The following is a 14,738-nucleotide window of genomic DNA, read 5'->3' as shown; positions in this document are numbered from 1 at the left end:
CTCTCCATCAAATAAATGAAAACGTTAAAAAACAATTTAAAAATCTAACACCTAGCTCAGCTGGACACCTAGGGGTGCTTGGTACATGCTGAATTAATCTAGAGCTTAACAGCAAGCCCAAGCCCTTCACTCCCGACTCCATCCCATGTCAGCTCAGTCTAGGTTCCCCTCTTCAGTTATGATTAGCAGCTCCATCCATCCTTGCCTTCTTTTACCAGAGTTGTGAGCCCAGCTCATTGTGTGGGAAAGCAGCACCTCACCCAAATCTCATCCATCCATTCCCATGCTCCTGTTCTGTCCTGTACCCTCTCAGATGCATCCTGGAATTTAAAGAGGAAGACAAGGAGGCAAAAGAAAAAAACAAAAGAGAGGGTTTCAGGAAGAATAGCACGATCAACAATGACAAATGTAACATGAGGTAAGAGAGAGGCTGAAGTGTCAAATGTATTGAGACTTACCATGCTCCAGGCTCAAGCAAGATATAAAGAGTAGACAAACCAACAAGGCAGATGAGTCTCTTGCTGTTTTGGACCTTGCATCCTACCATGCTACATGCAATAAGTGAACAAATAAACAATGTAATCACTGCTCATAAGTGTGACAAAGGGAAAAAATAGGAAGATAAAACGATGACATTGCCTATGATAGTAAACGGTTACTTATAATAATCCTAAATTATTGCTGTATGTCGTCTTGTTCTAAATATGACATGTGCATCTTATTTAATCCTTACAGCAACCCTAGGAGATATGTGCAATTATATCCTTAATTATAGATGAGAAACTGAACCACAGAGAGGGTAAGTGATGTTCTCAAGGTCACACGCCAATGTATGTTCCAGAAAAAGCCTCTCTGAGAATGGATATCTCTGCCAAGTTCTGAGGGATGCTAACAGACCAGCCAGGGAGAGGATCCCAGGCTATGAGAAGAACAAGTACAAAAGCCTGGAATAGGGCAAGGGATTGGGGGATTTGATGAGAGAGGAGACCAGTGGGACTGGATGACCAGGATTGAGAGGGTGAGCGCAGATGAGACTGACAGGGAGCAGGGGCTGATTACTCGGCTGGCACACTGCATGAGGAGGTTTCTGGTGAAACTGGAATGACTTGAGCAGTTGCAAAACGGAGTTGTGGGGTAGGAGGCAGGGTTAGTGGGTTGAGGAGAGAATGGGAGGTGTAGAAGTGGAGACAAACATTCAGAACTGCTTTAAGAAGCCCTGCTTTAGAAAGAGGAGAAAGGGTGGCAGAGAGAGGCAAGATGTGTTGAATGAGAAGTTTAGGACATAAGAGAGATGACTTTCTGAGTCAGGTCTGAACATGCACTGAGGGGGCTCCGATTCAGTGCACGGCAGAGGGATTAGAGTCAGACTGGGGAAGGTCAGAGATTCCAGTGTGACTGGAGTGATGGAAGGAAGGAAGCTCATAACTGAGATGGAAAAAAGCTAGAGAGCTAGCATCTCCTTCTTCTGTTCTGTCTGTGAAGTGGGTTCCCCACATGCTGTGTTCCATTCACCTGACTGAATACTCATGGCCAAACTTTACTAGAATTAAGGCTGAGACTCTTACCCTCTAGCACCTTGTCCTTGTCTTGTCTGCCCATTCCCAATTCAGGCTCTTTCTGTGGATTACTGCTCCTGGCTCCTTCTCTGCGGACCAAAAGGGGTTCAGTACAACAAAGTGCTTTGTGCCTGTTTTCCTGAGACCTGGGAATACCTAAAGTCTTAGAATGGCAGTAATATACGCTCAAAAATTAAAAGTAATGCATGAGAATTGGTCTCCTTATCAAGGCACCTTGTGACAAATGGCTCACTATGTGTGTAAACCTCATACCATGAGATGATGCCAAAGGAATTCCAGAGCTCCGTTATCAAGGAAAACATTTCTGTATTGGGTGGAGTGAAATCCTCTGAACAGTCCCCACTGGGAGCACTGATTCTGTCAACCCAAACTGAATGGGATCATAGATTCGGACAGATAGAAAGTTCCACCCGTGCAAGACGTTAGTGAACATGTTCAATAAAGCTCTTATGAGGAATTCCAAAACACCTACCCGCAGCTTATTCATCTCCTTTGAGAAAATTGTAATGGTTGTGTTTCTCTCCATTAATCATAAAGATAATTAGGACAATCCATGTAGAAAAGGATGGGTTACTTGCATTACTCAAGATGAGTTTTACGTTAACAATTTACTCGTTTTGAGAAGTAAATTCTTTCTTCCTATAAAAAGGCTGAAATTGTTGACATAACAATTATAAAACTTTCTCAAACTTTCAGGTGTAAGATCAGTACTGTCTGAGCATCTGATGTATTAAATGGTGATTATAGTTGCTAACGTGACATCATGTAGCTGAAATTTGCTAAGAGAATAGAACTTAAATGTTTTCACATGCACAAAAAAGATAAATATGTGAGGTGATGGATGTGTTAACTAGATGAGAGGAATCCTTCCACAATGTATACATATATCAAATCATGCAGTACACTTTACATATCTTATAATTTTGTCAGTTATAGCTCAATAAAATTAAAAAAAATAGTAAAATGATTTGTATGCATCTTTCCTACTCCCCTACCCACCCACCATTTTTCCCCCTCAAAACCTAAGCTATGCTGGGCAGGAAAGACTACGCACTCTGAATTATTTTAAAAAAAAATTAAAAATATTATGTTCAGAAAAATTTTAGAATTAAGTATGTTGTACTATATTATCTAAAAAAACATATAGATGAATTATTAGTATTTTTTCTGAATGTCCAAAAACTATTTGAAACTAAATATCCTAGATTTAATCTAGATATCTACTGTTTATTTTTCAGTTACATGAAATAACAGCAACTTTACCCTATTAGTAGTCTGAAATATGAACAGACTATCTGAGGATTGGGCCAAACAATCACCAAGCAAGTATATGAAAAGTTAAAAAAAAAAAAAGCAGTAAGAAGATCTAACAAAACAGGTCACATTTTTCTAACAATGCCATTATTAGTTTGATCCATGTCTCTCAGGGTGAGATGCATAAAGCCCTAAGTTACCTGAGAGTTTTATGTTACCAAACACTAAATTGATTCTGTTTCCAGATTTTTGTATTACGATTGAAACTAAGAGAAGAAAGATGGTAACTACTAAGTGCTAGGTTTTATAATGTTTTACTGTTACAGAGAAAGAAATAGGAGTGGTATTTAGATAAGTTCTGGGTATTGTTAAAAGACAAACTGAGGCATATTAAAAATGTTAAGAATTTATTTAAAAAAAATAATTTATTTGAGCAAAAATTCATTCTAATTGGGTAGCACCAAACTGGAAGTGATTAGTAGGAGTTCTCCCCTGACAGGAGCAATGGGCAAGATTTTAATAGTGAAGAGGTAGAAGGAAAGCAAGGAAATTATTTGACTGGCTCTAGCTGAAGTATTGCTTTATTTGGAAAAGCCTAGTTGGTTGTTTGTGATTGGTTGTCTTCAGGTTTTGATTTCTTAACCTTGCAGCATTTTTAGGCTTTAGTTTTAATTTGCTTACACCAAGCTGCTAAGGTATTTGAACCAGCTCAGTTTAATTGCCCCCTGTTTAATTAATTTAACAATATACATTTTTAGTTAGAACTTACCAGTTAATTTGAGATAAGAATGGAAACTAATTAGGGTACGGAGACAGCACTATACACGACTAATTTTAAAAAAATGAAAAAAAATCTAATTTAGGAGATCCTGTAATAGATTCCCAATTGGATTGAATTAAACTGACTGAGCACTACTCTGCTTTCAGAAACTTTTGTTTGCCTATGGTTTTTCAGATAAAATGACCAAAAAAAAAAAATGCATTACTACTTCCAATGCAGATGTAGTTGTTAGGACACTAACTTTAGCTGTAAGCGGCAACAACAACAACAACTGAAAGTGGATTGAATACTTAAGGGGCTAACTCTTTCGTGTAATAAAATGTCCAGCGTACGGCTGTCAAGAGCTGGAGCTCCATTATCACCGAAAACCCAGTCAGTCCTCTCCTTCCACTCCACCACACCTGGTGTGGGGCTTTTCTCCACACGGTCACAAAGTGGCTGCTGTACCCCCTCAAGCCTTACCTCCCATCAGGGCCACGGCAGCGTAGTTGATCCCCCTGAAAAAGCTGTTTCAAAGTTTCATATAATGACTTACATATTACTGGCTAGAATTGGGTCGCATGGTCACCTCTAGTGGAAAGACTGTTAGAAAGGTGAGTATTTTAGGGGTTCCCAGAGGGCTCAGTTAGTTAAGTGTCCAACTTTTGGTTTTGGCTCAGGTCATGATCTCATGGGTCATGAGATCAAGCCCCCTGATGGGCTCCACGCTCTCTCTCAAATAAATCAATCAATCATAAAAAAAAAAAAAAGGTGAGGGCGCCGGGGTGGCTCAGTCGTTAAGCGTCTGCCTTCGGCTCAGGTCATGGTCCCAGGGTCCTGGGATCGAGCTCCACATCGGGCTCCCTGCTCGGCAGGAAGCCTGCTTGTCCCTCTCCCATTCCCCCTGCTTGTGTTCCCTCTCTCGCCGTGTCTCTCTCTGTCAAATAAATAAATAAAATCTTTAAAAAAAAAAAGAAAAAAGGTGAGTATTTTAGCTTTCAAGCCATTATGTAGAAAAAGGCAAGAATGCAAGATTGCAAATGGCTTTTAAGCCACCCTGTCTGCATCAGTAGGCAAGGGGATGAAGAACTTTGTAAAAAATATTAATAGGCCATCCAAATAATTTTCTAAATCACAGAAAGAGTACATTTCCTAAGCAAATACTGACTTTCATAGTATTATTGGTTGGCACTACAAGGCAGATCTTATTGATTTGGTGAATCAATGCAAAAGTCATTTACTTAGCAGTGAGAGGTTTTTCAATGTGCTATGCTCCTGTTATGATTTGACTTTCAGCTAACCTCAATTTTTCAAATGCTTTTATTTAAACTCTGGACACTTCTAGACACTCAAACTTCAAGATAACATAGATCTCAGCCCCACTATTCCCTTCCCAAGCTATATCGGGAAAAAAAAAAAAGCAAACACAGGGACTACAGGTTTGTCTAAGTATCAGCTATTGAGGGAAGCAAGGTGTTAAATGGTCTCACTTACATAATGATTCTATTTTTTTTTTTTTAGATTTTATTTATTTATTTGACACAGAGAGAAAGTGAGGGAGCACAAGCAGGGGGAGCAGCAGAGGGAGAGGGAGAAGCAGGCTCCCCCCTGAGCAGGGAGCCTGATGCGGGGCTCGATCCCAGGACCCTGAGGTCATGACCTGAGTGGAAGGCAGATGCTTAACTGACTGAGCCACCCAGGTGCCCCTACATAATGATTCTAAATATTAGAACCAGCTAGGAAACTTTTAAGAAACTCTGATAAATTGATTTTTAAGAGCTCTGTAGATAATTATGATGTGCTGCTAGTGCTGAGAACTACTGAATTAGAAAGAAGGAAAAAACTAGAAATAGCATGGAAAACCGTGAGCAAGTTATTGAACCTCTTTAAGCTCAGTTTTTTCATCTATTAAATGAGTTAATCTATATAAACATTTAGTTTGGTGCATGGTAAACACTTAATAAATATTAGTTATTGTTTTGCTGTTGTTAATATATTTTTGAAAAAAAAAACATTTTGTGAGCAAATGGAGTTTCTCCAAGGCAAGCAATAAACTATAAGAGCAGATCTCTTAAAGGTAGCAAAACTGGGTATTTAAATCCCAGCTTGGCCACTTACTAGTTAATTTGACATTGAGCCGGGAAGCCATTTGATCTCAAGTTTTGTCATCTATTAAATATGAAAAATACCTATTTCTCAGGTTATGAAGATTGGAAGATACTATGTATGCTAAAGTGTAATTTTCAGAAAAGTAAAATCATGACTCCTACACAAATATAAAACAGACATGTACCAAAGATTTTACTCAACTCTTTACTGAGGGAACTGATATGATGGTTAACACCTGTTCAAATGAGAATTTGACTTACAAAGCTTTACAATCTCCAGTCAAAATTCATTTACATTGGTATGAACTGGAATTATTTGCATTGCTATTTGTTTTTTACAATTTGATAGCTATCCTTAGAGAGTTGTTAAAATAATCTAGTCAAAAGAAAGTCAATTAAAGGTGCACATTTCTGCAATGGGATAATCTGAAGGTCTCCTGGACAATACCTGCACCCTACCGAAAGCACTCTGCTGTAATCTTTGCCCATTTCCAAGTCCTAACACATAGATAAAGCACACAGCAGAGCGTACCCACCATGTATGAAGTACTGATTAAATAATGGTTCCAGTTCTCATTATGCTTGGGTAATATGATTACCTAAAAAACCTAGCAAATTAACTAAATGTATTAAGACAGATTTGTCATTACTATGACATTAAGCATTCATGCTTTACATTCCTCCTACTACTGTAAACATAGCAATGATAGGTGTTTTTATATAAAGAAAAGTCATAGTCATATTCAAAAGCAGCGTAATAGATAATCTGCAGCAAAATGCAGGCGCTGAAGCCTGCAGCCGAGTCAGACTTGTGTGAGCTGACAGAGCCAGGTGTCCTTATGAAAGCTGGAAGCAAGGACAGTGTTACCCTTTGCCAGCTCAATGACTGAATCTATCTCCACTCACCAAGGGACAGAAGCTGGAGCCACCAGCTAAGACCATGACTTGCTAGAGATGGTAGAGGCAACCAAAAAACTGATAGACTAGGAGGCTTTAGAGGAGAGGAAGATGGAAACTCCCACACAAAATAAGCCTTAAAACAAAAATTTCAGGGCGCCTGGGTGGCTCAGCTGGTTAAGCGACTGCCTTCGGCTCAGGTCATGATCCTGGAGTCCCGGGATCAAGCCCCGCATCGGGCTCCCTGCTCAGCAGGGAGTCTGCTTCTCCCTCTGACCCTCTTCCCTCTCGTGCTCTCTCTCATTCTCTCTCTCTCAAATAAATAAATAAAATCTTAAAAAATAAATAAAAAATAAAAAACTGCCTTTAAAAAAACTAAAATTTCAAAGAAAATGAGGAAAATTAAACTAAGACAACAAATAAACTTGACCAGAGCAGTAATAATTAATAGAGAATATGATGCAGCCATTAATTGTGGAATATTTAACAACATGGAAAATGTGTTAAGGGAAGGAAAACATGTCAAGGGGAATGTCAATGTTTTTAAGACCGGTCTGCTCGTTGGCCACTAGCCCTCAACTCCTTTTCTACCCTTCTGTTTCTCCCCCATGGCAGGAAGCTAGAAGTCTGCATACTCCATTCTTTTCCATACTCCCAGAGAGAGAGTCTGTCTCGCAGAGAGAATCTGCCGACGGGAGACAATGGCAGAAATTGGGAACGAGGAGGACTGCCCACCTGGAGGTAGCTCTGAGAAACATGGCAGCCGCAGGCAAATCTGAGCCCCCAGCAGGCAACATGGACAATAGGATTCCTGGACCCGTGTAGCATTGGTAGGATTTTTTTTTAATTTAACTGTCATTTTCTTTCCATCCAAGCCAAGAACCTTAGAAAAGGTTCTAAGGACATAGCCAAGGAAGTGTAGGACGGTCGATGAGGTTATTGTAAAGTTAGCCTCTCAGGCATTGTGATTGAAACATAACCCTGATGGCTTGCACGGTGCAATAAAATGCTTCACCAAAGGTTGCAGAATTGTAGGATGTAATAAAGTCTGCCTAGCTTCATTTCCAATGCTGCAGAACTCCCTGCTTCCTATAAATCAGCAGCAGTTGGGCTCTGGCAGCCTCAGGAGCACACAGGCTGTGGGGTCTGGGCAAAGCATCTGCCTTTCTGCTTCTCCTGTCTTGGGCATGGTAGTGGCCTCCAGCAGTTACTAATCTTTAGGTAAATACACCTTCCCTTTTTTGGTCCTTCAATCCCTTCAACGCATTCATAACCACTTTTCTGTACTACTTTCGCTCTGTTGGTGAACACTGATGGATAGAGCTGGCTACACCAGCAGAATACAGATAACAGTCAGCATTCTCATATATGCCCCCAAATCAGAGGAACAATGATACTTAAGGAGCTGTGGATGAAAGCAGGAACTGACTTGTTATGCTAAAAAAGTAAACAACCTACACACTAGGAATGTATATACATATCTATAGAAAGGAGGCTGGGTTTTTTTGTTTTTTGTTTTTTGTTTGTTTTGCTTTTTTTTTTTTTTTTTTTTGGTTAGTAGAATTGCAGGTGATTTTCCTGCAGGTGATTACCAGTGCTGGAAGCAGCCTAATTAGGGTCACATCCCAGCTCTTCCACCTCCTAAGTGTGTAGCCTTGGGCAGGACTTTTAACCTCTCTGCTTCAATTTCTCCAAATGCCAAGTGGTTGAAATAATATCTCAAGAAGTCATTTGAAGAAAAAAAAGTGAGTTAATGAAGTTAAAGAGCACAGAAAAGAACCTGGTATATAGTATTATATAAGCGGTTTTCAGAAATTAATTTTAAAAATGTTTTAAATTTTCTCATTCTAATAAAGGATATATATTATAATTGACCAGAAAACATGTCATATAAAAAGAAAAATGTGACATTCCATAAAAAAGACAATAGAAGTAGTTTTAGAGTTACTAAATAAATGATTAAATTTTTAATCTAATTTTCACAGTGTCACAGGGTTTAGAAGCCACATTCTACTGGTCACACAAACCAACCCTGGGACAGTGTGGGAGGTAACTACACGAGGGTGTGAAGGAGATGGGGATCCTTGTGGGCCACCTTGGAGACCGGCTACCACAATCTGGACTGTGAAGACCACTATCATGTTTATTGCCAAATTAATTTTTTCCCTTAGCCATGGATGTGGCTAAGAGTAACAGGAACCCCAGTGACAGGTGATTTAAATAAGAAGAGGTTTGTTTATTTCATGCCACAAGAAGTCCCAGAGTAGGCAGTCCACAGCTAGTATGGTGGTCAAGGATACCTTCAAGGACCCAGGCTGCTTCTCACCTTCAGCTCTACCACTCTCAGTGATGACAACAGCACTTCCAGACCCCCTGGCAGAAAGACACCATGTGGCACCAGTGACCTTCCCCTTACACCTCATTGGTCAAAATTTCAACATGCAACTTTTAGCCGAAAAGCAAGCTGGGGAATTGAAGGTTTAGATAGTCCAGTCTCTATAGTAGATGAAGGCAAAGAAAAACAAGGAAAACTGTTGATGGAGCCCACATTTCCTAAGCTCAGATTTTGAACAGTGCAGCATTTCCTAAGGTGGATCATGAGGCAGTAAATTACTGGAGCTACATTATAACGTAAAAGAAGTACAGGGATTTACATGTAAGAGGTTCTTATGAACTATTTCTTGAGTTAACATAATATATAGTATTAGGTATTTAGCATCTCTTATAAACATTAACCTTATACAAGCATTTCCTAGAATGACTTTGTATTTTATTTGCATTCATTGGGACAGATTTTCCATCACTAGGAAGTAAAAAGAGTAAAACACCACAATAATTTTATGTAGTTTACTTTCTCTTAATTTCAGGATTTGCATTACAGGTTTTAATCTGTGCATGAAATGCTAACCCCAGCTACACTTCAGCTCACTGCTTCTCCTGCCACCCACTGTGCCCCAAACCTTTACCCATTACCCTACAGATCTGTCCTCACATATAAGTTCTTTTTCTATCACTCTTCTTGGTTCAGAATTTTCTTCTTTAAGTAACATAAAAATAAAAAGTGATAGGGCAAATGATTAAACACATTCCCTTTAGAAAAAAAAATTGATGTTATAAGAAACTAACTTTGTAAAGGAGACAACCCAAAAAACAAACTGCATTCTGAAAATACCATGAAATGCCAACATAGCATTTTTGTACTTCAAAAAAAATGTCAACTTTTATGCCAAAATTGACTTGAAAATTGAAGCTGTTAAAAATACACACTTAATTTAGTAGCTTTTAATTCACAGGGCTTTTTCATGGGTGGGGTTGCAAAGTGGTGAGTTGAATTTTGCCACAGAGGAATATACTGCCTCTGTACAAGTCAGACTTTTTACTAAGAATAGACTTGTGGGCTGCAGGATAATTAAAAAGTGCTTGGCATAATTGAAGTTCTGGTGAGGAAATGATTAAAGTCATGGCCTTGCATGTTGGGTGTATACAAACTACTTTAAAACTTGGATACTGGAATGTATGGACTTAAAAGGATTGCATTAAGATGAAAAACATAAAATGCCCCTGATAAACCATACTTTCATTTTTAAATAGAACTGAAATCACTAAAATTATATATTGATTTTACATGAATAGTGGAAATTTGCTATACCTATTTGAATATAGAAAAACATCCTTTTAAAGAGAGTAGCTTATGCTTTTACTCAAAACAGACAATGGAAAATAAATTACAGAAAAATGTTTACTTGGCCATTTCAGCGTTAACAAACATTTTCAATGTTGTTCAGTATCTCTAGCTTTGTGGGCTACTAATATTTAAAAGTATTTAAAATCAATTCTTGTTATTTACAAAAGAACCAGATACCATTTCTTCCTTGGACTAAATTATTTAAAGTTAAAGAATTAGGCTTTCTTTTAAAGGTTAAGCATTTTAAATAGGCAACTATTACTAGTGGCTACTCTGGGGAGTGGTATCTGGGGTGAGAAGCAGCTGAAGTAATATTTTTTACATCATATTCCTTTGTACCATTTGAATTTGCTTTTAAAAACATTAACTTCATAATTAAGTTATTAATGATAAAATTAAGTTGAAAACCTTATTAGATCAACAATCACTGAAGAAAACGAAAAATAAGTCATGAAAAAAGACTTGTCTTGACTGAAACTTGAAAAGTATCATCACATAGAATATGAACAACTTTCAAAATAGACTTGGGGAATTACCATCTTAAGACCAAACAGGAAAACTGAAATGATAACATACTGTTTTATGTCATAGTGCTCTTTAAAATCTAACTGAAATGGGACTCCTGGGTGGCTCAATCGGTTAAGTGGCTGCCTTTGGCTCAGGTCATGATCCCAGCTCCTGGGATAGAGCCCCACATCAGGCTCTTGCTCAGCGGGGAGTCTGTTTCTCCCTCTGCCTGCCACTCCCTGTTTCCCCTGTTTGTGCTCTCTCTCTGAAAAATAAACAAAATCTTTAAAAAAATAAATAAATTCTATCTGAAAAATCAAGAAACCTCATATTCCTTATTAAGTAATAGTTGACCTGTTAACAAAAGAAAAGATCATCTTCCTCATCTTTTTTATAGTAATTCTGAGGTCTCCTAACATGCTTTAACTACCAGTTTCAGGGTTCCCAGGCTAGGTGTGACCCCATGAAATAAGATAAAGATAAGAAATATAAAATTTAAATGATTATTTTACACATGGCTATGACATTAATTTTTATTTTAAAGTAATATTTATATTGTACTATTATAAAACCAGCAAACAGCTTTATTTCCAGACTAAATTTTCCTAGACAAAATTATCAAGGACTAGGAAGGGGAGAAAGTAGCAAACTCCTATCTCCATGAAAAGGCACCGAAACAAAAATAGTGAAATAGGCACAAATTATCAGGCAAATATGAAGAAAAGGTATCTAGAGGGAGCAATACTTATAACAACCAACTATAATTCAAGGAAAAAAGGCATAAAATAATGAAGTCTACTTAAGTAATATAATTTGTAATACATAAGTCATCAACTTTGTGACTACCCACAAAAGCTTCAAAGTAAATAGTCTCAGATATCTTTTGAAAGGAGTAGATAATATCCAAATAATAGCATCAAAGTATGTGGAATAAAAATAATACTTGTAGGAGGAAAAATGAGCAGAAACACACATGCAGTGGGAGACTTTAACATGCATCAGCATTAATATATGACAAAACAGACCAAAACAAGGAAATTTACAAAATTTAGAAAAGTGATAATGAATAAATGCATAAGAATAATAGAATTAGAAAACCACCATTTTAAGATTCCCTAGTGAAATAATGGATCTTAGCAAGGATTATCAATGACTGCTTCAAAGCATTTGCTAAGTGTTGACATAATTCTTTTTAATGAATGAATCAGTTTGATATCTTCAGAATCCACTGATCCATTTTAATGTTAATGATAGTAGGACAAGCAGACAGTACATTACTCCTAATGTGATGCAACTGAAAGTTTACAGTACACCTATGATGTATTCTTGCCAAAAAGATTTAAAACTGAATTCAATCAAGATTTTGAACCTAACTACTGGTTTACATGAAATACAGAAGATGCAGAAACATATTAAATAATACCATGAGGATGTAATCAGTCAAATAAAGACTGTAAGAAATTCTGTAGGGCAAATGACCCAATTTATTCCATAAATAAATGTCATGGAAAATAAAGGAAGGGCAACTATTAAAGATTCAAGACACATGTCTACCAAATGCAATATGTGAATTTTTTTTGGATCCCTATATGAATAAGTCATTTGTAAAAAGACATTTTAAACACAAATAATGCTTTAAGAAAGTACAATGTTAACTATTAATATTGTTAATTACAATCTTATACTGTCTATTTAAAAAGGCAAGAGTATCAACCAAAATACTGACAGAATTCATTAGGAATGTGACTAAATAGAAGATAAAAGTGACACTTTTCATATGTACTATTAATCACTAATAAGAAGCTAACAATTCTTGATCTATACAAAAAAATCCAAAATTCTTGGAAATAATTTTATAATGAAATATGTGTACTCCCAGACCAGCAGAGGCAGTAGCTGGAGCAGCCGCAGCCTGTGCCCTCCACCAGCCCCGGGGTCACTTTCCCCCTGCTTCCTCCTTTTCCTCCTCTGCCTGCCCATGGCAGGGGGGGGGGGTTGGCGGGGGCGGGGAGGGGCCTCACGTTCCACCCGCCCCTGTTGTTCTGCCCTTCCCCTTCCCGCCCGCTCCCCTTTTCCCCTCAGTTGACTCACACCTGCAGTTTTTGGCTTTCACCTCCACCAGTGACCAAAGACTTGACCAAAGTCCAGCTGCCCAGAACACTGCTCGACACGGACACCGGTGTGACTGAAGGTGGATTAAATGTCACTCTCACCATCCGGCTACTTATTCATGGAAAGGAAGTTGCCAGTATCATCGGAAAGAAAGGAGAATCAGTTAAGAAGATGCCTGAGGAGTGTGGTGCTCCTATCAACATCTCAGAAGGGAATTGTCCTGAGAGAATTATCACTTTGGCTGGACCCACTAACGCCATCTTCAAAGCCTTCGCTACGATCATTGACAAACTGGAAGAGGACATCAGCAGGTCTATGACCAATAGTACAGCTGCCAGTAGACCCCCAGTTACCCTGAGGCTGGTGGTCCCTGCCAGTCAGTGTGGCTCTCTCATTGGGAAAGGTGGTTGCAAGATCAAAGAAATACGAGAGTACAGGGGCTCAGGTCCAGGTGGCAGGGGATATGCTCCCCAACTCAAGTAAGTGGGGCATCACTATTGCTGGCATTCCGCAATCCATCACTGTGTGAAACAGATCTGCGTGGTCATGTTGGAGTCCCCCCCAAAGGGCGTGACCATCCCATACCAGCCCAAGCCGAACAGTTCTCCAGTCATCTTTGCAGGTGGTCAGGCCTATACCATTCAAGGACAATATGCCATTCCACAGCCAGATTTGACCAAGCTGCATCAGTTGGCAATGCAACAGTCTCATTTTCCCATGACGCATGGCAACACCGGATTCAGTGGTTTGGATGCATCTGCTCAGACTACTTCTCATGAACTCACCATTCCAAATGATTTGGTTGGCTGCATAATCGGGCGTCAAGGCACCAAAATCAATGAGATCCATCAGATGTCTGGGGCACAGATGAAAACTGCAAACCCAGTGGAAGGATCTGTTGATAGGCAGGTTGCCATCACTGGATCTGCTGCCAGCATTAGCCTGGCTCAATATCTAATCAATGTCAGTTTAGAAAACGCTATACCCTCCTCCCAGGCAGCCTCTGTCACGATCCCTGATCACCTCAGCATCAACCTCTCTCAACCCTCCACCCCTTCTTCTTCTTCTTCCTCCTCCACCACCACCCCCTCGCTCGCTGCAGCAGGGACCTCCGACACACTCTCCAGCCTCCCCAACCCTCTTCCGACCGCCCCTGGTGTCTCCAGTCTGCTTGGCATGAAACCCATCCCTCTCCTGGCTCTAAATGTTGTGTCTGCTGCTAAGGGTACCAGGGCTTCAGCTACTACCACCACCACCACCTCAGCCATGCCATGTGTAACTAACTAACTGAAAGGCGAGAAACAGAGATTCTCCCCCTACTGATTGAATATCTTGAGGCACCCCCTCAAGTACTTCTTGGTTCATTTTGTTTTTCTTTGTTAACATTGGTGAGAACCAAACAATTGTGAGCTTGTGACCGTTTCCTTTTGACTATTTTGGGGCATAACAGGGTGGGGGTGGGGGTAACGGTAACCTGGGGTTAGGGTTAGGCCATTCCATCTGAGTGCCTGTTTCAGAGTCTGACTTGTTGAATTCTTTATCTAGAGCCACATCTTGCTCTTCCTTTTCATTCTGTTACTTTTTTTGGAGCTTTATTCTGCATTGCAATATAACGATGTGTTAGGCTCTGTGTTAATGAATAAACGCTTCCCATTAAAATATATATGTGTGTGTGTAAGCAGCTGGAAAACTATAAAACTTATACTGATAGATACGAATGCTGAAATTAATTGAGAACTAGAGTTTAAACACTCTACTTATACTCTTTTCCATTGCCTTAATAATCATTAAACATTAAATGTGCTTTAGCCCATCTTACCATATACCTTGGTTCTGTA

At 39.1% G+C, this 14,738-nt stretch overlaps 1 pseudogene; it reads left to right on the top strand.

The window, feature by feature from the left end:
• Window positions 1-4,172: 4,172 nt before the first annotated feature.
• On the top strand, window positions 4,173-14,187 carry LOC112824273 (poly(rC)-binding protein 2 pseudogene; annotated as a pseudogene).
• The last annotated feature ends 551 nt before the right edge of the window (window positions 14,188-14,738 follow it).

The sequence above is a fragment of the Callorhinus ursinus genome, unplaced genomic scaffold, assembly GCF_003265705.2.
Source record: "Callorhinus ursinus isolate GAN/ISIS: 27379988/994484 unplaced genomic scaffold, GSC_fseal_2.0 scaffold9, whole genome shotgun sequence".
Classification (NCBI taxonomy): domain Eukaryota; kingdom Metazoa; phylum Chordata; class Mammalia; order Carnivora; family Otariidae; genus Callorhinus; species Callorhinus ursinus.
The sequence above is the reverse complement of the archived record's forward strand: the minus strand, read 5'-3'. Positions and strand labels throughout refer to the sequence as shown.